A 25,020-nucleotide genomic window follows, 5' to 3' on the forward strand; every position below is an offset into this window, starting at 1 on the left:
AGGTGATAAATTCTTGGGGAGTCGTGGCCGATTATAAGTCCAAAGAGCACAGCGGAGAGCACTATAGACGGCCAGGTGTTCCGGTTTTTCATTTCATCTCGTGACCTGAAAATCGGGTGGGCGTCACTTTGGTATGATGATCCATATGCAAAAAAATATGAAATAATGTTCATGACTTGTCACAAGTGAGATTCTTGTACGTTACAGCCTGTGATAGAACGTTGAAATTTAGAATTTTATTTCCAAAATCTCTGTTTCGCCTCGAACGCATTTCGATTTCTTAACCGATGACGATCGGGCTAAGAGCGCCGTCTGGTTGTGAGTAAACAATGCGGCGGACGACGACGACGACGACGACGACGACGACGACGACGACGACGACGACGACGACGACGACGACGACGACGACGACGACGACGACGACGACGACGACGACGACGACGACGACGACGACGACGACGACGACGACGACGACGACGACGACGACGACGACGACGACGACGACGACGACGACGACGACGACGACGACGACGACGACTTTATCCCGCCAAAAGATCAAGTTTAATACCTTTTCCTGACAGAACATGACCGCCATATTTTCAATTTGTTCTTTCGTGGCAGAATTTAGAAGCAGATCAAGCTGAAATTGCGAGAAATTTCGTGAAGAAGCACGGTGACGAATTCGGCGAACATGACAACAGTGCGGTACCAATACCAGCTCCAGCTACACCGCAAGATGCAGCGTCTCATCGAGTGTGTTATTCACGATTTGCCCACAAACAACGAGAGAGCAAGGTGCGAAGCAGCATGAAAAAAGAGAGAAGAAAATGCAGCCAATACTGGTGGGTTGAATAACTTGAATAATAGATCATGACAATGCTTCAAAACCTAGGTTGATTTTTTTTTTATTTTTTTTTGTGAGGTATATTTAACGTAAAATTATTTTGTGTGTCGTCTTGAACGATTTGGAACTTGAAGGAACCGTCCAGTATTTATGCAAGGAGGTATGAACAAATACATTTTTAAAAGGAAGTCTGAGGAAGTGGCGAAGGAATCTCGTCCTGCTAACCATGACTCGAGGTCGAGACATCTTTTAACTGTACTGACATTTTCTTGATGGATCTCGAGTCCTCCATTATCAGTACGTAGACATCCACTACATTTATTTTAAGAAGTGAAGAGTTCAAGAATCGAAAATAATCATAACTCGCCGAAACCCCGTCACAGACGGATTCCGTTCATTCAAACACCCTCACCAGCTCACCCACACTCGAGGGACATGGACAGGACAGGGCGTGCTTGTCCCCGCCTATTAATCCCCCGCCCTGCCCCATTCCCCCCCCCCCGCCTTCAATATGCTAACCCCCGCCCAAATTTTAAATACTCCGGCCCCGCCCCCGGCTCTTGACTCACCGCCCCCGTCTCTTGATTACCCGCCCCACTTTCCTCCGGGCCCCCGCCCCCTCTCACACTCAACCCCGCCTATTTCACCCCAGCCCCGCCCACTCATCCCCCGCCCCATTTCCCCCCCTGTCTCCCACTTTCAATTTGCTCACCCCCACCCAAAAATTTGCTTACCTTGCCCCCCGCCTCTCCACTCCCTGCCCCCGTCTCTTCATCCCCTGCCCCCGCCTCTTCACTCCTCGCCCCCGCCTCCAATCGCGTTTAGATCGCATATTTGCATATCGGCTCCTCCTGAGACCTATAAAGATACGAGCACAAGGTGACTCGCACGGCGGCAGGAGAGTGGGGGAGAGAGCGGGGCAGAGAGGCAGGAGTGGGTGTGACTTGAGGGGGTGAGTTGAGCTTGGAGAGAAGTTGCGGAGGAGTTGCAGGGAAGACGGCAGACGGCGACGAGGTTGCGGTGTGGGGGTCGCTTGACTCGTCGTGAGATCCAGGCCAGCCAGCCATACCCCTCTCCCTGAGCATCAACGATTCCCCCCCCCCATTCGTGCTGAGATCGTGCTGAGGGGGACCCCGTTCCCCCCCACCCTTAACGTGGTGCCAACGGGACCGCTCGCGCGGAGCACGCCAGAGAGGACTTGCCGACCACGCCAGAGCACAGAGTCGGGGCGCAGTGGCGCGAACATTGCGGCTTGCCCGCCATCTCATCACGAGGACACGGATAAGACCTCCCCGGTCTCGTGCACCTGGCCGATCCTTCAGGATCCATGTATATTTGGTCTACGGACCTGTCTGCCTCCTCGCCTATGAGGGTGGCTTTCTTTTTCCTTTGCTTTTTGTGTAAATGCTTGTGGTGGCGCCATCTGTTAAGTGAAACTGCGTAAGTGTTGCCGTGTATCGGTTTTAGTCGGTAGTATCTCTTTTTTACTGTTTCTTTCTGTACTGAATATACGTGCTTGCTTTGTGTCCGTGTGTCACGCAATAAAATGCTTGCTTGTTTAACTGTTCCCACTCTGCTTCGTCTCCTTTCTTTTTATTGACTCTCCATCCTGCATCGCGTAAAAGATTGGTAGTGGGTGTAAGTTCCCGGTAACTAATCTGGACCGTCGAGGTCGACGATAACTCCGCTCGGTTATCTCTGCAGTACGGAACGAACCGCTTAAGCGGTTCGTGTCCGAAGTCGACCTGCGGCGAGGTACGATCGCCCGATTAACCATGCGTGTGGGTACTTAGGTAGGTCAAGTTTGGCGAACAACCCTATCCTACGCGGGTGGCCGATTGGCACGATTGTGGTGAGTTCGAAAGACCCACCCGTGACTAGCTCCCGGCGTTGTTCCGAGAGGGTCACGACTGAATTGTCCGTCCGGTGGGCGACGTGCCGCGATTCGAGTTACGTGGCTGATCGCACGCCGGCGGGCGCGAATTCGCAACAATACCAAATTCAAGGGATGAAAAATTAGATTGTTTTCTGAGTACAATTTTGCCAAGTGTGCCAGGCAATATTGAGGTGATCTGTCATGTTTATCTCAAACATCATGAGGTGTGAATCAGTACGTGCTGTGGGATTATAATTATTCACGACCGCCCGCTAAACCCTCTTCACTGTTTCCCAGCTAAAGCATTGGAGCCCAACAAACCTCCCATGTTTGGTGCTATTTCTTATTTGTGCAGCAGATAATAATACACTTCCCATTAACTCAGCATACAACTGAGTTACAGTTCCTGGAACTGGGGGGGGGGGGAATACCAAGTAAATGCCGCAACAATTATAATATCTGTTTATTTTCTTAAAGTAGGTCCTGTATTTAGAAGGTAGAAATTATTTTGTGTGCAGTATTTGTACGTTGCCTGATCGATGTTGAATGGACTGTCCAATATTTATGCATGGGCCTAGGGGCCGAGGGGATACAAATAAATTAAAGAAAAAAGGAAATCTGAGGGGGAACCGAACATTATTTTTGGGCGTTTACCATGTTGACTGGCAATCTGACATTTCTGTGTTAACATGTACGTACTGATATTTCTCTAATATTACATCCATTTCATTCATTTTTTCTAAAAAATTTTTGTGTAATGTTCATCTGGATTGGTAATGAGGTTCATTAGGTCAAATCCAGCAATTTATAATTGGTGTTGCTGTTTTATGAATCTCTTAGCTTATACGTTTTAACAGTGAACCGTTCCTAAATTTGTAAATACCTTTTCACACAAAATTACTGGATTTGACCTAATGAACTTCATCCAAAATTATTATTAGCAATCCGGATGAACATTAAAAACAAATTAAAACGTCGAACAAAAAATAATAATTCTGCACCAAATAATACACTTGGGGAGAAATTTTAAAATTGAATACCGGTATATGAAAGTGCAATTTAGTGCAGTTCTCATTTTTCCCTGGAATTTTGAAAGTTCCCTTGTTTTCTTAATTTCTTGAAGATGTCAATTTACTTCACAATTTGATAAAATTGCACTGTATTTCTAAATAAAAAATGGGCATCATAAACTCACAAAAATTTTATTGTTTTCTTTTATGTGTCTTTATTGCAGCTTCAACATGCAACGACATCAACGTCGACATTGACAAGATGCATGAAGGCCCACAACCAGTCAAGAAACGTGCTCTATGCTCTAGCTTAGGCAAGCCCAAATGTTCAGCCAGGTCCCAATATGTGTTGCCTAATATATGCATCCTTTGTCAGAAAGAGAGAACAATCAATACAGGCCAAAGGGGACGAAAAAAAGAGCCTCTAACTCGGTGCTCAACAATTGAGGCACCAAGACTGCAGCAAGCCGCTAAAGACAACAACACAAACCTGCTGGTTCAAATTCAAGACCGCGATTGTGTTGCGATAGAGGTAAAATACCATGGTCGCTGCTACAAGGAGTATACCCGGTATTTAGGCAAGCCAGCAACAACACCTAATGCAGAGCAACAAGGAGACTCCAACTACTCAGAAGCATACACATTATTTTGTGCAACAGTCAAGGATCTTATAATAGACAACAAGGAAATTTACAGACTGAAACGACTTAATGACATGTTCATGAAACAAATCAAAGCAACACACAGAATAGAATCAATCTACAAAAGTGGCTTTCTCAAAACAAGACTGATGAAAACATTTCCACAACTGTGCTTTCTAACCCCGCATATGCGCTGCCAAGGAGACCTTGTGTATGTTAATGACATCTCCACTGAAGTGCTGGTTGAAGAAAAGAAAGTGTTGCAAGAAACCATGCATGGTTCAGGTGATGACACAACAGAGACAGAACAAACATCAAACATAACTGGCCATGTTGACTTTGATGATAAGAATGATGATAAAGACTCCAGATCTGAAGCTGAGGAAGACTCTGATGCTGAAGAGGATGAAATAACTGCACTATTTACCTTCGCATTCTGCGAAAGGTTATGTTTTGGTCGGCGTGTATTTATTTATTTATTTATTTGTAATCTTGTGATTCGTATAACTCAAAAAGTATAAAACCGAATTGCATGAAATTTGGTGGGATGATTGGTTATTAGCCAGGAAGCATTCGATTAGATTTTGGGATGGTTCGGGTCAAAGGTCAAGGTCAAAGTCACGAAAAGGTCAAAATCGTCTTTTTACGATAACACGGTCAATTTTTATTCAATTTGCATGCAATAACGCCAAAATGTTCAGAATTCAACGCCTCATCTTGTGATATGCAATATGACACAATGACGCCCATACTCTTGTTACCGGTTTGGGGTCAAAGGTCGGGGGTCACGACCTTGAAAAATATGCGGTTTTTGTCATAACGCGGTCAATTCTTGTCCGCTTTACATGAACCCAGCACCAAAATGTTCAGAATTTAATGCCCAATCTTGTGACGCAATGACGTCATAACATGTCAGCGGTTGGGGTAAAATGTCGGGGGGGGGGTCACGCCCTTGAAAAATATGCGGTTTTCGGCATAACTCAGTCAATTCTTATTCGATTTGCATGGAACCAGCATCAAACGAGATTACCTTCTCTTGTTGAAACGTTGTATTCACCGAGCATGCGAGTGAAGACTCGCCAAAACGACGTGAGTTGATTGTTGTTTAGACCGTAGCCCCCGAAAGTCGGGGGGGGGGGTCATGACATTATAGATATGTGGTTTGTGTCATTAGACCATTCATATGAAACCAGTTCCCCACACTCATACCAAGAACAAAAAAAGTAGTGGCGGCGAAGGTATGCGCTCTATGAGTGCCCGTTCTAGTTGTATGATGTTTTGGACAAGGTTCAAGATGACCAAGCCGAAGAGACAAATTGTGGCTATCTCGAGTCTTTAAAACAACATTTTTACTACTTTTTGGGGGTCTGAATTCATAAATATTGCTGCCAAGACCAATGTGAACATGACATCATATAGTTTGTGTTGTTTTTTTTACTGTGTAAATGGGTTTTTCAAATGTAACATACACCTGGTGTATACTGGTGTTTTGGGGCAGCGGTTCTCGGTAACGTACCACGATATCGCTTGTGAAAAAAATAGGATGTTTTTGGGGTCATAAGACCATCCCACACCCTTCTTTCCCAATCCCTAGGTTCAGGTCATTAAATCAAAAAAAAACAAATAGATATCCACCCTATGGCCCACGGTCTACTATTATTGTTCAATGCTGATGCAGCAGTGAGAGAGCGCCATCCCATACCCATAATAGATGAGGTACTTCAGGAATTGGAATTGCATGTGGAGTCAAGGAATGTAACAACGTTTGTTACACACTGTGGATTGTACAGGTATAAGAGGCCGTTATTTGGTATCAATGCAGCACCTGATATTTACCAACATGAGATCCACAAGTGAGTCAAGGCATTCCAGCGACGGCAAACATCTCTGATGACATTATCGTTGAAGGTGTGACGCGTGAGGAACATGACAAAGGGTTGAAGTTGGTGTTGGGAAAACTACAACGAGCTGGTTTGACTGTGAATGCAGACAAGTGCCAGTCCGGGGTTTCAGAGCTGGTGTTCGTGGGTCACAAGCTGACGAGTGAAGGCATCAACCCAACCGAAGACAAAGTGGAAGCAGTAGCGGAGGCGCAAGAGCCACGGAATGCGAGTGAAGTGAGAAGTTTCTTGGGTCTTGTGAACTATTATGCAAGGTTCATTCCAAACCTTGCTACCTTCGCAGGTCCATTGCGAGAGTTGACGAGGAAGCACGAGCGATTTGTGCTTAGCCAGGAACAAAAAGATGCTTTCCAAGCATTGAAGGCTGTGGTGTATGGGCGGAGCATGTATTGTATGGGTGGAGCCCCGAGTCACGGATGGTGGTGGTCACGTGGTTATGGCTTCATATGTCCCGACTCGTCCGCTCGGGACTTGTCGCACCCGTTAGCAGCATGTGGTATCATTCGCAGTGTCTTGTAGGGTGGATCGAGTGCGTACTAAAGCGGAGTTACGGGCATCCTACGCCCACCCTCTCGCTCGAGGCAATTAAGCAGAGTTGTGTTACCCTCCGGCTCGTGTTTGCCTGTTCGCACCTCTGCCACGACACTACAGTTTGGCGACGAGGCTGTTTCGGATTGACGCATGCAGAGTGCCTGTTTTCCACGGCATTGACTTTGAGTCGTTGCCAGGACAATTGGATTGTGAGGCGCACAGAGCGCCTGGAGAATCAGCGCAGCTCGCGTGGTACGAGTTCTATCACCTGGCGAGGAGCCCAGGGAAGCGCATCGCGAGTTTCGCCGCACGGGTGAGACATCTCGCCGTCGCCTGCCAATTCACGTCGAGTGAACGGCAGGCCGGGCTCGAAGATCGTTTTATTTCTGGTTTGCAAGCCTCGGAAATGGTTTCTGCAATGCCACGGCTAAAGGACGAAGACATTACATTCAACTCGGTAGTCGAGACGACGTCGGCCGTCGAACAGACTCTGACAGATGTCCGAGCCCTCGCTGGCCAGAGAATGACTGGTGGTCCGGAGGTCCGCGCGATGTACCAGGCGCCCACGACCGCACGCACAGTCTTCTGTGCGGGTCGTGGCCAAACGTTGCAATGCGGCCAGTCGGAGGATGATCTGAACACTCAGGGACATCTACGGTGAGTGTGCCAAGTGTCATTGGCCACCATAACGGTCATGGATGGCGATGTACGAGGCGACCCCAGCGACGCGGGGCGAGACCTACAGCCGGTACGATGTTTTGTGCATGACGTACTCTTTTACGTCCCGGGTCGAGATCTGCAGCCTGGGCAAGGTTTTATGAATGGTGCACCGATCGTGTTTCAAGTTGATACCGGGGCCGCGGTGTCGATCATGGGCGAGCAGACCGCTCGTGAACTCTGCGGTATTCACCTGGTCAGGGCGACCCTTTTGCTGTACACGTACTCCGGTGAAGCGATTACGCCACTTGCTGTGACAGACGTCTCGGTGGCCTACCAAGGTCAAAGCGCCCTGCTCTCATTGTTTGTGGTACGAGGGGAGGGGCCCGCCCTTTTGGGCTGAGACTGGCTGGCGAGCCTCAGGCTAGACTGGACGGCGCCAGTCATTCACCTTGGACGTCCCGTGCCGAGCCGATGAGAGAGTCGGTGGGAGGAGGTTCCTCTTGCGGAGGTCGTACCTTCAGGTGTGCCTGTGTCTCCTTCGGGGCCCGTACCTCCGTTTGGGCCCGGGCCTCCCTCGAGACCTGAGGGCGAGGTCCCGGTGGCAGGGGCCACGGCGATACAACGTTGGTGTCCGTTCATTGCTTCCTGCAACTACGATATACGGTTCCGGAGCAATGGGGAGCATGCCAGCTGCGACGGGCTCTCGCGCTTGCGTTGCGCTCATGATACAGTGCATGCCCGTGTCGTTCAGGCGATTTCAACGGGGGATTGGAGCGAGCCGGTCGCATTCAAGAAGTTCGCGGAGCGTGACCATCGACGGTGTCCTCTTCGACGTTCAGATGAGGACCTGCACGCAAGTCACCTCAACGTCGTGACAACCACGAGGTTTGCGCGCAGCGTGGTTCATGATTTGTTAATTGTTGTATGTTTGATTCTCGCGGCACGAGTGATTAATCTTGGCATTATAAAAGCAAATGCCGACAGTCCGCGTGTGAGCAAAATGTGTTTGATTGGGATCAATGCTTTCTTTGATGTGAAGAACTTGCGGACGATCATTGCGAATAAAGAGGTCTACCAGATCCCGGTCTTCGATGACAGTCCGCAGTTCGCTGAACCTCATGTGTTGGAATTATACTGTGGGAAAGCGCTGTACGTAAAGAGAAGTTTGCATCTGCGCAGACGATGTTTTTGCTGTTGTATGACACTGCTGTGCATCCAATCAATGCTGATTGTCTGTATGGACGTGCGTTGAAGTCTCAGCTGGATTTGCTGTGGCAGGGGCGGTGTTGCGCCTGGCGTTGATGCGCGATTTTGGTGTGGGACAGCTGGCAATGGAGCCGGCTAATTGCCTGGCTCGAGTTGATGGCGGGGAGCCGGGGCAGGTTCGCTGTCCAGCGTCACCCCCATCCCTGATATCGCCAAGGTCAGACGTGCCTGGCGCCATGGAGCGCAAACTTCTGGTCTCGCCAAGGTCAGCCGCGCTGGCGCCCGCGGGGCTTGCAGACTCGGGGTGTTTACCTGATTCGGTCCTGTCTGAGGGAGATGTGCCAGCTTGTCGACCGGGGGCATTTGATGGTGCCGGGGGAGGTTCATTTCATCTCGTGACCTGAAAATCGGGTGGGCATCACTTTGGTATGATGATCCATATGCAAAAAAAATGAAATAATGTTCATGACTTGTCACAAGTGAGATTCTTGTACGTTACAGCCTGTGATATAACGTTGAAATTTAGAATTTTATTTCCAAAATCTCTGTTTCGCCTCGAACGCATTTCGATTTTTTAAGCGATGACGATCGGGCTCAGAGCGCCGTCTGGTTGTGAGTAAACAATGCGGACGACGACGACGACGACGACGACGACGACGACGACGACGACGACGACGACGACGACGACGACGACGACGACGACGACGACGACGACGACGACGACGACGACGACGACGACGACGACGACGACGCATTTATCCGGCCAAAAGATCAAGTTTAATACCTTTTCCTGACAGAACATGACCGCGATATTTTCAATTTGTTCTTTCGTGGCAGAATTTAGAAGCAGATCAAGCTGAAATTGCGAGAAATTTCGTGAAGAAGCACGGTGACGAATTCGGCGAACATGACAACAGTGCGGTACCAATACCAGCTCCAGCTACACCGCAAGATGCAGCGTCTCATCGAGTGTGTTATTCACGATTTGCCCACAAACAACGAGAGAGCAAGGTGCGAAGCAGCATGAAAAAAGAGAGAAGAAAATGCAGCCAATACTGGTGGGTTGAATAACTTGAATAATAGATCATGACAATGCTTCAAAACGTAGGTTGATTTTTTTTTTTTTTTTGTGAGGTATATTTAACGTAAAATTATTTTGTGTGTCGTCTTGAACGATTTGGAACTTGAAGGAACCGTCCAGAATTTATGCAAGGAGGTATGAACAAATACATTTTTAAAAGGAAGTCTGAGGAAGTGGCGAAGGAATCTCGTCCTGCTAACCATGACTCGAGGTCGAGACATCTTTTAACTGTACTGACATTTTCTTGATGGATCTCGAGTCCTCCATTATCAGTACGTAGACATCCACTACATTTATTTTAAGAAGTGAAGAGTTCAAGAATCGAAAATAATCATAACTCGCCGAAACCCCGTCACAGACGGATTCCGTTCATTCAAACACCCTCACCAGCTCACCCACACTCGAGGGACATGGACAGGACAGGGCGTGCTTGTCCCCGCCTATTAATCCCCCGCCCTGCCCCATTCCCCCCCCCCCGCCTTCAATATGCTTACCCCCGCCCAAATTTTAAATACTCCGGCACCGCCCCCGCCTCTTCACTCCCCGCCCCCCGTCTCTTGATTCCCCGCCCCACTTTCCCCCGGACCCCGCCCCCTGTCCACCCCTCACACTCAACCCCGCCTAATTCACCCCAGCCCACAACTCATCCCCCGCCCCATTTCCCCCCCCTGTCTCCCGCTTTCAATTTGCTCACCCCCACCCAAAAATTTGCTTACCTTGCCCCCCGCCTCTCCACTCCCTGCCCCCGTCTCTTCATCCCCTGCCCCCGCCTCTTCACTCCTCGCCCCCGCCTCTTCACTCCTCGCCCCCGCCTCCAATCGCGTTTAGATCGCATATTTGCATATCGGCTCCTCCTGAGACCTATAAAGATACGAGCACAAGGCGACTCGCACGGCAGCAGGAGAGTGGGGGAGAGAGCGGGGAAGAGAGGCAGGAGTGGGCGTGACTTGAGGGGGTGAGTTGAGCTTGGAGAGAAGTTGCGGAGGAGTTGCAGGGAAGACGGCAGACGGCGACGAGGTTGCGGTGTGGGGGTCGCTTGACTCGTCGCGAGATCCAGGCCAGCCAGCCATACCCCTCTCACTGAGCATCAACGATTCCCCCCCCCATTCGTGCTGAGATCGTGCTGAGTGGGACCCCGTACCCCCCCCCACCCTTAACATGGTGCCAACGGGACCGCTCGTGCGGAGCACGCCAGAGAGGACTTGCCAACCACGCCAGAGCACAGAGTCGGGGCGCAGCGGCGCGAACATTGCGGCTTGCCCGCCATCTCATCACGAGGACACGGATAAGACCTCCCCGGTCTCGTGCACCTGGCCGATCCTTCAGGATCCATGTATATTTGGTCTACGGACCTGTCTGCCTCCTCGCCTATGAGGGTGGCTTTCTTTTTCCTTTGCTTTTTGTGTAAATGCTTGTGGTGGCGCCGTCTGTTAAGTGAAACTGCGTAAGTGTTGCCGTGTATCGGTTTTAGTCGGTAGTATCTCTTTTTTACTGTTTCTTTCTGTACTGAATATACGTGCTTGCTTTGTGTCCGTGTGTCACGCAATAAAATGCTTGCTTGTTTAACTGTTCCCGCTCTGCTTTGTCTCCTTTCTTTTTATTGACTCTCCATCCTGCATCGCGTAAGAGATTGGTAGTGGGTGTAAGTTCCCGGTAACTAATCTGGACCGTCGAGGTCGACGATAACTCCGCTCGGTTATCTCTGCAGTACCTAACGAACCGCTAAGCGGTTCGTGTCCGAAGTCGACCTGCGGCGAGGTACGATCGCCCGATTAACCATCCGCGTGGGTACTTAGGTAGGTCAAGTTTGGCGAACAACCCTATCCTAGGCGGGTGGCCGATTGGCACGATTGTGGTGAGGTCGAAAGACCCACCCGTCACTAGCTCCCGGCGTTGTTCCGAGAGGGTCACGACTGAATTGTCCGTCCGGTGGGCGACGTGCCGCGATTCGAGTTACGTGGCTGATCGCACGCCGGCGGGCGCGAATTCGCAACAATACCAAATTCAAGGGATGAAAAATTAGATTGTTTTCTGAGTACAATTTTGCCAAGTGTGCCAGGCAATATTGAGGTGATCTGTCATGTTTATCTCAAACATCATGAGGTGTGAATCAGTACGTGCTGTGGGATTATAATTATTCACGACCGCCCGCTAAACCCTCTTCACTGTTTCCCAGCTAAAGCATTGGAGCCCAACAAACCTCCCATGTTTGGTGCTATTTCTCATTTGTGCAGCAGATAATAATACACTTCCCATTAACTCAACATACAACTGAGTTACAGTTCCTGGAACTGGGGGGGGGGGAATACCAAGTAAATGCCGCAACAATTATAATATCTGTTTATTTTCTTAAAGTAGGTCCTGTATTTAGAAGGTAGAAATTATTTTGTGTACAGTATTTGTACGTTGCCTGATCGATGTTGAATGGACTGTCCAATATTTATGCATGGGCCTAGGGGCCGAGGGGATACAAATAAATTAAAGAAAAAAGGAAATCTGAGGGGGAACCGAACATTATTTTTGGGCGTTTACCATGTTGACTGGCAATCTGACATTTCTGTGTTAACATGTACGTACTGATATTTCTCTAATATTACATCCATTTCATTCATTTTTTCTAATTTTTTTTGTGTAATGTTCATCTGGATTGGTAATGAGGTTCATTAGGTCAAATCCAGCAATTTATAATTGGTGTTGCTGTTTTATGAATCTCTTAGCTTATACGTTTTAACAGTAAACCGTTCCTAAATTTGTAAATACCTTTTCACACAAAATTACTGGATTTGACCTAATGAACTTCATCCAAAATTATTATTAGCAATCCGGATGAACATTAAAAACAAATTAAAACGTCTAACAAAATATAATAATTCTGCACCAAATAATACACTTGGGGAGAAATTTTAAAATTGAATACCGGTATATGAAAGTGCAAGTTGGTGCAGTTCTCATTTTTCCCTGGAATTTTGAAAGTTCCCTTGTTTGCTTAGTTTCTTGTAGATTTCAATTTACTTCACAATTTGATAAAATTGCACTGTATTTCTAAATAAAAAATGGGCATCATAAACTCACAAAAATTTTATTGTTTTCTTTTATGTGTCTTTATTGCAGCTTCAACATGCAACGACATCAACGTCGACATTGACAAGATGCATGAAGGCCCACAACCAGTCAAGAAACGTGCTCTATGCTCTAGCTTAGGCAAGCCCAAATGTTCAGCCAGGTCCCAATATGTGTTGCCTAATATATGCATCCTTTGTCAGAAAGAGAGAACAATCAATACAGGCCAAAGGGGACGAAGAAAAGAGCCTCTAACTAGGTGCTCAACAATTGAGGCACCAAGACTGCAGCAAGCCGCTAAAGACAACAACAACACAAACCTGCTGGTTCAAATTCAAGACCACGATTGTGTTGCGATAGAGGTAAAATACCATGGTCGCTGCTACAAGGAGTATACCCGGTATTTAGGCAAGCCAGCAACAACACCTAATGCAGAGCAACAAGGAGACTCCAACTACTCAGAAGCATACACATTATTTTGTGCAACAGTCAAGGATCTTATAATAGACAACAAGGAAATTTACAGACTGAAACGACTTAATGACATGTTCATGAAACAAATCAAAGCAACACACAGAATAGAATCAATCTACAAAAGTGGCTTTCTCAAAACAAGACTGATGAAAACATTTCCACAACTGTGCTTTCTAACCCCGCATATGCGCTGCCAAGGAGACCTTGTGTATGTTAATGACATCTCCACTGAAGTGCTGGTTGAAGAAAAGAAAGTGTTGCAAGAAACCATGCATGGTTCAGGTGATGACACAACAGAGACAGAACAAACATCAAACATAACTGGCCATGTTGACTTTGATGATAAGAATGATGATAAAGACTCCAGATCTGAAGCTGAGGAAGACTCTGATGCTGAAGAGGATGAAATAACTGCATATTTACCTTCGCATTCTGAGAAAGGTTATGTTTTGGTCGGCGTGTATTTATTTATTTATTTATTTATTTATTTGTAATCTTGTGATTCGTATAACTCAAAAAGTATAAAACCGAATTGCATGAAATTTGGTGGGATGATTGGTTATGAGCCAGGAAGCATTCGATTAGATTTTGGGATGGTTCGGGTCAAAGGTCAAGGTCAAAGTCACGAAAAGGTCAAAATCGTCTTTTTACGACAACACGGTCAATTTTTATTCAATTTGCATGCAACTAACGCCAAAATGTTCAGAATTCAACGCCTCATCTTGTGATATGCAATATGACACAATGATGCCCGTACTCTTGTTACCGGTTTGGGGTCAAAGGTCAGGGGGGTCATGACCTTGAAAAATATGCGGTTTTTGTCATAACGCGGTCAATTCTTGTCCGCTTTACATGAACCCAGCACCAAAATGTTCAGAATTTAATGCCCAATCTTGTGACGCAATGACGTCATAACACATGTCACCGGTTGGGGTAAAATGTCGGGGGGGGGGTCACGCCCTTGAAAAATATGCGGTTTTCGGCATAACTCAGTCAATTCTTATTCGATTTGCATGAAACCAGCATCAAACGAGATTACCTTCTCTTGTTGAAACGTTGTATTCACCGAGCTTGTGAGTGAAGACTCACCAAAACGACGTGAGTTGATTGTTGTTTAGTCCGTAACCCCCGAAAGTTGGGGGGGGGGTCATGACATTATCGATATGTGGTTTGTGTCATTAGACCATTCATATGAAACCAGTTCCCCACACTCATACCAAGAACAATAAAGTAGTGGCGGCGAAGGTATGCGCTCTATGAGTGCCCGTTCTAGTTACCTTCGCATTCTGCGAAAGGTTATGTTTTGGTCGGCGTGTATTTATTTATTTATTTATTTGTTTGTAATTTGTGATTCGTATAACTCAAAAAGTATTAAACCGAATTGCATGAAATTTGGTGGGATGATTGGTTATTAGCCAGGAAGCATTCGATTAGATTTTGGGATCGTTCGGGTCAAAGGTCAAGGTCAAGGTCACGAAAAGGTCAAAATCGTCTTTATACGATAACACGGTCAATTTTTATTCAATTTGCATGCAATAACGCCAAAATGTTCAGAATTCAACGCCTCATCTTGTGATATGCAATATGACACAATGACGCCCATACAAACCAGTTCCCCACACTCATACCAAGAACAAAAAAAGTAGTGGCGGCGAAGGTATGCGCTCTATGAGTGCCCGTTCTAGTTGTATGATGTTTTGGACAAGGTTCAAGATGACCAAGCCGAAGAGACAAATTGTGGCTATCTCGAGTCTTTAAAACAACATTTTTACTACTTTTTGGGGGTCTGAATTCATAAATATTGCTGCCAAGACCAATGTGAACATGACATCATATAGTTTGTGTTGTTTTTTACTGTGTAAATGGGTTTTTCAAATGTAACATACACCTGGTGTATACTGGTGTTTTGGGGCAGCGGTTCTCGGTAACGTACCACGATATCGCTTGTGAAAAAAATATGATGTTTTGGGGGTCATAAGACTTCATCCCACACCCTTCTTTCCCAATCCCTAGGTTCAGGTCATTAAATCAAAAAAAAAAAAAAAAAAAAATAGATATCCACCCTATGGCCCACGGTCTACTATTATTGTTCAATGTTGATGCAGCAGTGAGAGAGCGCCATCCCATACCCATAATAGATGAGGTACTTCAGGAATTGGAATTGCATGTGGAGTCAAGGAATGTAACAACGTTTGTTACACACTGTGGATTGTACAGGTATAAGAGGCCGTTATTTGGTATCAATGCAGCACCTGATATTTACCAACATGAGATCCACAAGTGAGTCAAGGCATTCCAGCGACGGCAAACATCTCTGATGACATTATCGTTGAAGGTGTGACGCGTGAGGAACATGACAAAGGGTTGAAGTTGGTGTTGGGAAAACTACAACGAGCTGGTTTGACTGTGAATGCAGACAAGTGCCAGTCCGGGGTTTCAGAGCTGGTGTTCGTGGGTCACAAGCTGACGAGTGAAGGCATCAACCCAACCGAAGACAAAGTGGAAGCAGTAGCGGAGGCGCAAGAGCCACGGAATGCGAGTGAAGTGAGAAGTTTCTTGGGTCTTGTGAACTATTATGCAAGGTTCATTCCAAACCTTGCTACCTTCGCAGGTCCATTGCGAGAGTTGACGAGGAAGCACGAGCGATTTGTGCTTAGCCAGGAACAAAAAGATGCTTTCCAAGCATTGAAGGCTGTGGTGTATGGGCGGAGCATGTATTGTATGGGTGGAGCCCCGAGTCACGGATGGTGGTGGTCACGTGGTTATGGCTTCATATGTCCCGACTCATCCGCTCGGGACTTGTCGCACCCGTTAGCAGCATGTGGTATCATTCGCAGTGTCTTGTAGGGTGGATCGAGTGCGTACTAAAGCGGAGTTACGGGCATCCTACGCCCACCCTCTCGCTCGAGGCAATTAAGCAGAGTTGTGTTACCCTCCGGCTCGTGTTTGCCTGTTCGCACCTCTGCCACGACACTACAGTTTGGCGACGAGGCTGTTTCGGATTGACGCATGCAGAGTGCCTGTTTTCCACGGCATTGACTTTGAGTCGTTGCCGGGACAATTGGATTGTCAGGCGCACAGAGCGCCCGGAGAATCAGCGCAGCTCGCGCGGTACGAGTTCGATCACCTGGTGAGGAGCCCAGGGAAGCGCATCGCGAGTTTCGCCGCACGGGTGAGACATCTCGCCGTCGCCTGCCAATTCACGTCGAGTGAACGGCAGGCCGGGCTCGAAGATCGTTTTATTTCTGGTTTGCAAGCCTCGGAAATGGTTTCTGCAATGCCACGGCTAAAGGACGAAGACATTACATTCAACTCGGTAGTCGAGACGACGTCGGCCGTCGAACAGACTCTGACAGATTTCCGAGCCCTCGCTGGCCAGAGAATGACTGGTGGTCCGGAGGTCCGCGCGATGTACCAGGCGCCCACGACCGCACGCACAGTCTTCTGTGCGGGCCGTGGCCAAACGTTGCAATGCGGCCAGTCTGAGGATGATCTGAACACTCAGGGACATCTACGGTGAGTGTGCCAAGTGTCATTGGCCACCATAACGGTCATGGATGGCGATGTACGAGGCGACCCCAGCGACGCGGGGCGAGACCTACAGCCGGTACGATGTTTTGTGCATGACGTACTCTTTTACGTCCCGGGTCGAGACCAGCAGCCTGGGCAAGGTTTTATGAATGGTGCACCGATCGTGTTTCAAGTTGATACCGGGGCCGCGGTGTCGATCATGGGCGAGCAGACCGCTCGTGAACTCTGCGGTATTCACCTGGTCAGGGCGACCCTTTCGCTGTACACGTACTCCGGCGAAGCGATTACGCCACTTGCTGTGACAGACGTCTCGGTGGCCTACCAAGGTCAAAGCGCCCTGCTCTCATTGTTTGTGGTACGAGGGGAGGGGCCCGCCCTTTGGGCTGAGACTGGCTGGCGAGCCTCAGGCTAGACTGGACGGCGCCAGTCATTCACTTTGGACGTCCCGTGCCGAGCCGATGAGAGAGTCGGTGGGAGGAGGTTCCTCTTGCGGAGTTCGTACCTTCAGGTGTGCCTGTGTCTCCTTCGGGGCCCGTACCTCCGTTTGGGCCCGGGCCTCCCTCGAGACCTGAGGGCGAGGTCCCGGTGGCAGGGGCCACGGCGATACAACGTTGGTGTCCGTTCATTGCTTCCTGCAACTACGATATACGGTTCCGGAGCAACGGGGAGCATGCCAGCTGCGAAGGGCTCTCGCGCTTGCGTTGCGCTCATGATACAGTGCATGCCCGTGTTGTTCAGGCGATTTCAACGGGGGATTGGAGCGAGCCGGTCGCATTCAAGAAGTTCGCAGAGCGTGACCATCGACGGTGTCCTCTTCGACGTTCAGATGAGGACCTGCACGCAAGTCACCTCAACGTCGTGACAACCACGAGGTTTGCGCGCAGCGTGGTTCATGATTTGTTAATTGTTGTATGTTTGATTCTCGCGGCACGAGTGATTAATCTTGGCATTATAAAAGCAAATGCCGACAGTCCGCGTGTGAGCAAAATGTGTTTGATTGGGATCAATGCTTTCTTTGATGTGAAGAACTTGCGGACGATCATTGCGAATAAAGAGGTCTACCAGATCCCGGTCTTCGATGACAGTCCGCAGTTCGCTGAACCTCATGTGTTGGAATTATACTGTGGGAAAGCGCTGTACGTAAAGAGAAGTTTGCATCTGCGCAGACGATGTTTTTGCTGTTGTATGACACTGCTGTGCATCCAATCAATGCTGATTGTCTGTATGGACGTGCGTTGAAGTCTCAGCTGGATTTGCTGTGGCAGGGGCGGTGTTGCGCCTGGCGTTGATGCGCGATTTTGGTGTGGGACAGCTGGCAATGGAGCCGGCTAATTGCCTGGCTCGAGTTGATGGCGGGGAGCCGGGGCAGGTTCGCTGTCCAGCGTCACCCCCATCCCTGATATCGCCAAGGTCAGACGTGCCTGGCGCCATGGAGCGCAAACTTCTGGTCTCGCCAAGGTCAGCCGCGCTGGCGCCCGCGGGGCTTGCAGACTCGGGGTGTTTACCTGATTCGGTCCTGTCTGAGGGAGATGTGCCAGCTTGTCGACCGGGGGCATTTGATGGTGCCGGGGGAGGTTCATTTCATCTCGTGACCTGAAAATCGGGTGGGCATCACTTTGGTATGATGATCCATATGCAAAAAAAATGAAATAATGTTCATGACTTGTCACAAGTGAGATTCTTGTACGTTACAGCCTGTGATATAACGTTGAAATTTAGAATTTTATTTCCAAAATCTCTGTTTCGCCTCGAACGCATTTCGATTTTTTAAGCGATGACGATCGGGCTCAGAGCGCAGTCTGGTTGTGAGTAAACAATGCGGACGACGACGACGACGACGACGACGACGACGACGACGACGACGACGACGACGACGACGACGACGACGACGACGACGACGACGACGACGACGACGACGACGACGACGACGACGACGACGACGACGACGACGACGACGACGACGCATTTATCCGGCCAAAAGATCAAGTTTAATACCTTTTCCTGACAGAACATGACCGCGATATTTTCAATTTGTTCTTTCGTGGCAGAATTTAGAAGCAGATCAAGCTGAAATTGCGAGAAATTTCGTGAAGAAGCACGGTGACGAATTCGGCGAACATGACAACAGTGCGGTACCAATACCAGCTCCAGCTACACCGCAAGATGCAGCGTCTCATCGAGTGTGTTATTCACGATTTGCCCACAAACAACGAGAGAGCAAGGTGCGAAGCAGCATGAAAAAAGAGAGAAGAAAATGCAGCCAATACTGGTGGGTTGAATAACTTGAATAATAGATCATGACAATGCTTCAAAACCTCGGTTGATTTTTTTTTTTTTTTTTGTGAGGTATATTTAACGTAAAATTATTTTGTGTGTCGTCTTGAACGATTTGGAACTTGAAGGAACCGTCCAGAATTTATGCAAGGAGGTATGAACAAATACATTTTTAAAAGGAAGTCTGAGGAAGTGGCGAAGGAATCTCGTCCTGCTAACCATGACTCGAGGTCGAGACATCTTTTAACTGTACTGACATTTTCTTGATGGATCTCGAGTCCTCCATTATCAGTACGTAGACATCCACTACATTTATTTTAAGAAGTGAAGAGTTCAAGAATCGAAAATAATCATAACTCGCCGAAACCCCGTCACAGACGGATTCCGTTCATTCAAACACCCTCACCAGCTCACCCACACTCGAGGGACATGGACAGGACAGGGCGTGCTTGTCCCCGCCTATTAATCCCCCGCCCTGCCCCATTCCCCCCCCCCCGCCTTCAATATGCTTACCCCCGCCCAAATTTTAAATACTCCGGCACCGCCCCGCCTCTTCACTCCCCGCCCCCGTCTCTTGATTCCCCGCCCCACTTTCCCCGGACCCCCGCCCCCTGTCCACCCCTCACACTCAACCCCGCCTAATTCACCCCAGCCCACAACTCATCCCCCGCCCCATTTCCCCCCCCTGTCTCCCGCTTTCAATTTGCTCACCCCCACCCAAAAATTTGCTTACCTTGTCCCCCGCCTCTCCACCCCCTGCCCCCGTCTCTTCATCCCCTGCCCCCGCCTCTTCACTCCTCGCCCCGCCTCTTCACTCCTCGCCCCCGCCTCCAATCGCGTTTAGATCGCATATTTGCATATCGGCTCCTCCTGAGACCTATAAAGATACGAGCACAAGGCGACTCGCACGGCAGCAGGAGAGTGGGGGAGAGAGCGGGGAAGAGAGGCAGGAGTGGGCGTGACTTGAGGGGGTGAGTTGAGCTTGGAGAGAAGTTGCGGAGGAGTTGCAGGGAAGACGGCAGACGGCGACGAGGTTGCGGTGTGGGGGTCGCTTGACTCGTCGCGAGATCCAGGCCAGCCAGCCATACCCCTCTCACTGAGCATCAACGATTCCCCCCCCCATTCGTGCTGAGATCGTGCTGAGTGGGACCCCGTACCCCCCCCCCCCACCCTTAACATGGTGCCAACGGGACCGCTCGTGCGGAGCACGCCAGAGAGGACTTGCCAACCACGCCAGAGCACAGAGTCGGGGCGCAGCGGCGCGAACATTGCGGCTTGCCCGCCATCTCATCACGAGGACACGGATAAGACCTCCCGGTCTCGTGCACCTGGCCGATCCTTCAGGATCCATGTATATTTGGTCTACGGACCTGTCTGCCTCCTCGCCTATGAGGGTGGCTTTCTTTTTCCTTTGCTTTTTGTGTAAATGCTTGTGGTGGCGCCGTCTGTTAAGTGAAACTGCGTAAGTGTTGCCGTGTATCGGTTTTAGTCGGTAGTATCTCTTTTTTACTGTTTCTTTCTGTACTGAATATACGTGCTTGCTTTGTGTCCGTGTGTCACGCAATAAAATGCTTGCTTGTTTAACTGTTCCCGCTCTGCTTTGTCTCCTTTCTTTTTATTGACTCTCCATCCTGCATCGCGTAAGAGATTGGTAGTGGGTGTAAGTTCCCGGTAACTAATCTGGACCGTCGAGGTCGACGATAACTCCGCTCGGTTATCTCTGCAGTACCTAACGAACCGCTTAAGCGGTTCGTGTCCGAAGTCGACCTGCGGCGAGGTACGATCGCCCGATTAACCATCCGCGTGGGTACTTAGGTAGGTCAAGTTTGGCGAACAACCCTATCCTAGGCGGGTGGCCGATTGGCACGATTGTGGTGAGGTCGAAAGACCCACCCGTCACTAGCTCCCGGCGTTGTTCCGAGAGGGTCACGACTGAATTGTCCGTCCGGTGGGCGACGTGCCGCGATTCGAGTTACGTGGCTGATCGCACGCCGGCGGGCGCGAATTCGCAACAATACCAAATTCAAGGGATGAAAAATTAGATTGTTTTCTGAGTACAATTTTGCCAAGTGTGCCAGGCAATATTGAGGTGATCTGTCATGTTTATCTCAAACATCATGAGGTGTGAATCAGTACGTGCTGTGGGATTATAATTATTCACGACCGCCCGCTAAACCCTCTTCACTGTTTCCCAGCTAAAGCATTGGAGCCCAACAAACCTCCCATGTTTGGTGCTATTTCTCATTTGTGCAGCAGATAATAATACACTTCCCATTAACTCAACATACAACTGAGTTACAGTTCCTGGAACTGGGGGGGGGGGGGGGAATACCAAGTAAATGCCGCAACAATTATAATATCTGTTTATTTTCTTAAAGTAGGTCCTGTATTTAGAAGGTAGAAATTATTTTGTGTACAGTATTTGTACGTTGCCTGATCGATGTTGAATGGACTGTCCAATATTTATGCATGGGCCTAGGGGCCGAGGGGATACAAATAAATTAAAGAAAAAAGGAAATCTGAGGGGGAACCGAACATTATTTTTGGGCGTTTACCATGTTGACTGGCAATCTGACATTTCTGTGTTAACATGTACGTACTGATATTTCTCTAATATTACATCCATTTCATTCATTTTTTCTAATTTTTTTTGTGTAATGTTCATCTGGATTGGTAATGAGGTTCATTAGGTCAAATCCAGCAATTTATAATTGGTGTTGCTGTTTTATGAATCTCTTAGCTTATACGTTTTAACAGTAAACCGTTCCTAAATTTGTAAATACCTTTTCACACAAAATTACTGGATTTGACCTAATGAACTTCATCCAAAATTATTATTAGCAATCCGGATGAACATTAAAAACAAATTAAAACGTCTAACAAAATATAATAATTCTGCACCAAATAATACACTTGGGGAGAAATTTTAAAATTGAATACCGGTATATGAAAGTGCAAGTTGGTGCAGTTCTCATTTTTCCCTGGAATTTTGAAAGTTCCCTTGTTTGCTTAGTTTCTTGTAGATTTCAATTTACTTCACAATTTGATAAAATTGCACTGTATTTCTAAATAAAAAATGGGCATCATAAACTCACAAAAATTTTATTGTTTTCTTTTATGTGTCTTTATTGCAGCTTCAACATGCAACGACATCAACGTCGACATTGACAAGATGCATGAAGGCCCACAACCAGTCAAGAAACGTGCTCTATGCTCTAGCTTAGGCAAGCCCAAATGTTCAGCCAGGTCCCAATATGTGTTGCCTAATATATGCATCCTTTGTCAGAAAGAGAGAACAATCAATACAGGCCAAAGGGGACGAAGAAAAGAGCCTCTAACTAGGTGCTCAACAATTGAGGCACCAAGACTGCAGCAAGCCGCTAAAGACAACAACAACACAAACCTGCTGGTTCAAATTCAAGACCACGATTGTGTTGCGATAGAGGTAAAATACCATGGTCGCTGCTACAAGGAGTATACCCGGTATTTAGGCAAGCCAGCAACAACACCTAATGCAGAGCAACAAGGAGACTCCAACTACTCAGAAGCATACACATTATTTTGTGCAACAGTCAAGGATCTTATAATAGACAACAAGGAAATTTACAGACTGAAACGACTTAATGACATGTTCATGAAACAAATCAAAGCAACACACAGAATAGAATCAATCTACAAAAGTGGCTTTCTCAAAACAAGACTGATGAAAACATTTCCACAACTGTGCTTTCTAACCCCGCATATGCGCTGCCAAGGAGACCTTGTGTATGTTAATGACATCTCCACTGAAGTGCTGGTTGAAGAAAAGAAAGTGTTGCAAGAAACCATGCATGGTTCAGGTGATGACACAACAGAGACAGAACAAACATCAAACATAACTGGCCATGTTGACTTTGATGATAAGAATGATGATAAAGACTCCAGATCTGAAGCTGAGGAAGACTCTGATGCTGAAGAGGATGAAATAACTGCACTATTTACCTTCGCATTCTGAGAAAGGTTATGTTTTGGTCGGCGTGTATTTATTTATTTATTTATTTATTTATTTGTAATCTTGTGATTCGTATAACTCAAAAAGTATAAAACCGAATTGCATGAAATTTGGTGGGATGATTGGTTATGAGCCAGGAAGCATTCGATTAGATTTTGGGATGGTTCGGGTCAAAGGTCAAGGTCAAAGTCACGAAAAGGTCAAAATCGTCTTTTTACGACAACACGGTCAATTTTTATTCAATTTGCATGCAACTAACGCCAAAATGTTCAGAATTCAACGCCTCATCTTGTGATATGCAATATGACACAATGATGCCCGTACTCTTGTTACCGGTTTGGGGTCAAAGGTCAGGGGGGTCATGACCTTGAAAAATATGCGGTTTTTGTCATAACGCGGTCAATTCTTGTCCGCTTTACATGAACCCAGCACCAAAATGTTCAGAATTTAATGCCCAATCTTGTGACGCAATGACGTCATAACACATGTCACCGGTTGGGGTAAAATGTCGGGGGGGGGGTCACGCCCTTGAAAAATATGCGGTTTTCGGCATAACTCAGTCAATTCTTATTCGATTTGCATGAAACCAGCATCAAACGAGATTACCTTCTCTTGTTGAAACGTTGTATTCACCGAGCTTGTGAGTGAAGACTCACCAAAACGACGTGAGTTGATTGTTGTTTAGTCCGTAACCCCCGAAAGTTGGGGGGGGGGTCATGACATTATCGATATGTGGTTTGTGTCATTAGACCATTCATATGAAACCAGTTCCCCACACTCATACCAAGAACAATAAAGTAGTGGCGGCGAAGGTATGCGCTCTATGAGTGCCCGTTCTAGTTACCTTCGCATTCTGCGAAAGGTTATGTTTTGGTCGGCGTGTATTTATTTATTTATTTATTTGTTTGTAATCTTGTGATTCGTATAACTCAAAAAGTATTAAACCGAATTGCATGAAATTTGGTGGGATGATTGGTTATTAGCCAGGAAGCATTCGATTAGATTTTGGGATCGTTCGGGTCAAAGGTCAAGGTCAAGGTCACGAAAAGGTCAAAATCGTCTTTATACGATAACACGGTCAATTTTTATTCAATTTGCATGCAATAACGCCAAAATGTTCAGAATTCAACGCCTCATCTTGTGATATGCAATATGACACAATGACGCCCATACAAACCAGTTCCCCACACTCATACCAAGAACAAAAAAAGTAGTGGCGGCGAAGGTATGCGCTCTATGAGTGCCCGTTCTAGTTGTATGATGTTTTGGACAAGGTTCAAGATGACCAAGCCGAAGAGACAAATTGTGGCTATCTCGAGTCTTTAAAACAACATTTTTACTACTTTTTGGGGGTCTGAATTCATAAATATTGCTGCCAAGACCAATGTGAACATGACATCATATAGTTTGTGTTGTTTTTTACTGTGTAAATGGGTTTTTCAAATGTAACATACACCTGGTGTATACTGGTGTTTTGGGGCAGCGGTTCTCGGTAACGTACCACGATATCGCTTGTGAAAAAAATATGATGTTTTGGGGGTCATAAGACTTCATCCCACACCCTTCTTTCCCAATCCCTAGGTTCAGGTCATTAAATCAAAAAAAAAACAAATAGATATCCACCCTATGGCCCACGGTCTACTATTATTGTTCAATGTTGATGCAGCAGTGAGAGAGCGCCATCCCATACCCATAATAGATGAGGTACTTCAGGAATTGGAATTGCATGTGGAGTCAAGGAATGTAACAACGTTTGTTACACACTGTGGATTGTACAGGTATAAGAGGCCGTTATTTGGTATCAATGCAGCACCTGATATTTACCAACATGAGATCCACAAGTGAGTCAAGGCATTCCAGCGACGGCAAACATCTCTGATGACATTATCGTTGAAGGTGTGACGCGTGAGGAACATGACAAAGGGTTGAAGTTGGTGTTG

The 25,020-nt window shown here is 47.4% G+C and overlaps 2 pseudogenes across 2 annotated transcripts; both read left to right on the forward strand.

Annotated features, from left to right (window-relative positions):
* The first annotated feature begins 600 nt into the window (after positions 1-600).
* LOC147023739 (uncharacterized) lies at positions 601-9,494 on the forward strand (annotated as a pseudogene). Its single transcript, XR_015060547.1, has 2 exons — positions 601-842; positions 3,955-9,494. The product of XR_015060547.1 is annotated as an uncharacterized LOC147023739 (transcript).
* On the forward strand, positions 4,529-24,654 carry LOC147023740 (uncharacterized; annotated as a pseudogene). The gene is made up of 4 exons (XR_015060545.1): positions 4,529-4,656; positions 9,507-9,727; positions 18,864-19,084; positions 22,224-24,654. The product of XR_015060545.1 is annotated as an uncharacterized LOC147023740 (transcript).
* Positions 24,655-25,020: the final 366 nt, after the last annotated feature.

This window comes from Eptatretus burgeri, chromosome 7 (assembly GCF_056783735.1).
Source record: "Eptatretus burgeri isolate ZD-2024b chromosome 7, Ebu_testis_v1, whole genome shotgun sequence".
NCBI classification, from domain to species: Eukaryota; Metazoa; Chordata; class Myxini; order Myxiniformes; family Myxinidae; genus Eptatretus; species Eptatretus burgeri.